General features: G+C 37.9%; 1 pseudogene; it reads left to right on the top strand.

Annotated features, from left to right (window-relative positions):
• Positions 1 to 337: 337 nt before the first annotated feature.
• On the top strand, positions 338 to 1,741 carry LOC100760721 (annotated as a pseudogene).
• Positions 1,742 to 2,334: the final 593 nt, after the last annotated feature.

Raw genomic sequence — 2,334 nt, 5'->3', positions numbered from 1 at the left:
GGTTACTGTGTCTCCCTACAGGAGGTACTCTTGAATTAATTAGTACAGGAGATTGTTTTCTGAACATAACACCAGTAGCACAGACCCTGAGACAGACAATTAATAAATGCGACTTCCTGAAACTGAGAAGCTCCTGTAAGGCAAAGGACACAGTCAACAATACAAAATGGCAGCCTACAGAATGGGAAAAGATCTTCATCAACCCCACATTTGACAGAAGGGTGATCACCAAAATATACAAAGAACTAAAGAAGCTAGTCAGGAGGATACCAAACAATCCAATTACAAAGTAGGGTACAGAACTAGGCTGCTGAGGAGAGGAGTGTCAACAGCAGCACCATGGTAGCTCAAATGAAGAACCTTGAGGGTTATGTAGGATTTGCCAACCTTCCAAATCAAGTGTACAGAAAATCAGTGAAATGAGGATTTGAATTCACACTTATGGTAGTAGGTGAATCTGGACTGGGAAAGTCAACATTAATCAGCTCATTGTTCCTCACAGATTTGTATTCTCTAGAGTATCCAGGCCCTTCTCTAGAATAAAAAAGACTGTACAGGTGGAGCAATCCAAAGTTTTAATCAAAGAAGGTGGCGTTCAGTTGCTGCTGACGATAGTTGATACCTTAGGATTTGGAGATGCAGTGGATAATAGTAATTGCTGGCAGCCTATTATCGACTACATTGACAGTAAATTTGAGGATTACTTAAATGCAGTGAACTAAAATTAACTAAATTCATCTCCAGTGAACAGACGGCAGATGCCTGATAACAGGGTGCAGTATTGTTTATACTTCATTGCTCCTTCAGGACATGGACTTAAACCATTGGATATTGAATTTATGAAATGTTTGCATGAAAAAGTGAATATCATCCCACTAATTGCCAAAGCAGACGAACTCACACCAGAGGAATGTCAACAGTTTAAAAAGCAGATAATGAAAGAAATCCAAGAACATAAAATTAAAATATATGAATTTCCAGAAACAGATGACGAAGAATAAGCTGGTTAAGAAGATAAAGGATCGTTTACCTCTTGCTGTGGTAGGTAGTAATACTATCATCGAAGTTAATGGCCAAAGAGTCAGAGGAAGGCAATATCCTTGGGGTGTGGCTGAAGTTGAAAATGGTGAACATTGTGATTTTACAATTCTAAGAAATATGTTGATAAGAACACACATGCAGGATTTGAAAGATGTTTCTAATAACACACTATGAGAACTACAGAGGCAGAAAACTAGCAGCAGTGACTTACAATGGAGTGGATAACAACAAGAATAAAGGACAACTTACTAAGAGTCCTCTGGTACAGATGGAAGAAGAAAGAAGGGAACATGTAGCCAAGATGAAGAAGATGGAGATGGAGATGGAACAGGTGTTTGAGATGAAGGTCAAAGAAAAGGTTCAAAAACTGAAGGACTCTGAAGCAGAGCTCCAGCGGCGCCATGAGCAAATGAAAAAGAATTTAGAAGCACAACACAAAGAATTAGAGGAAAACTGTCGCCAGTTTGAAGAAGAGAAAGCAAACTGGGAAGCTCAATGACACATTTTAGAGCAACAGAACTCTTCAAGAACCTTGGAAAAGAACAAGAAGAAAGGCAAGATCTTTTAAACTCTATTGACCACCAGTTATGTATTAGTTGCCAATATGCCAGCTTGGACATCAGTGTTTGTTGGATCTGTTTGACCAATTTGCACCAATTTTATCCATAATGATGGATTTAACAGCATGACAAAAATTATTTTTTTTATTGTTCTCGAAGGAGATTAAGATACCTTGAATTGTCTAGGATATTGTGTACTTAGAAATTAACAGCTCTAAGTACCTTTCTACATTTTCTTTTTTTTTAAATTAAAAAGATGTCTTTAGTTTAATGCAAGAAAACATTTTACTGTTGTACAATCATGTTCTGGTGGGTTGATTTGTTTACAGAATATTCTAAAATAAAAGGACTCTGGAAGGTTTTCTTTTTTTATTTTCTTTTATTTTTTTATTTTATTAGTTCAAATTTGGAACAACCTTGCTTCAGATGTCAATCCCTTCTCCTTCTCCCTCCCCTCCCCTCAACATCCCACCTGCCACTAGCCTCAAAAGGGGCTCCCCAAATTCTACCACATCATCCTGGGCCAGGCCTAGGCCCTTCCCCATGTGTCCAGGTCAAGAGAGCATCCCTTCATATGGGATGGGCTCTCAAAATCCCTTCTTTTTTTTTAATACCTTACATATTTAATACAGTGCATTACCCCTGTACAAATGAAAAAAAAATAAGTTCAACATTTCTAGACCAATATGGCTGTTAATTTTTGTACAATGCCAACTCAACACGGTAAACTGGG

Source organism: Cricetulus griseus, chromosome 5, assembly GCF_003668045.3.
Source record: "Cricetulus griseus strain 17A/GY chromosome 5, alternate assembly CriGri-PICRH-1.0, whole genome shotgun sequence".
Classification (NCBI taxonomy): Eukaryota; Metazoa; Chordata; class Mammalia; order Rodentia; family Cricetidae; genus Cricetulus; species Cricetulus griseus.
The sequence above is the reverse complement of the archived record's forward strand: the minus strand, read 5'-3'. Positions and strand labels throughout refer to the sequence as shown.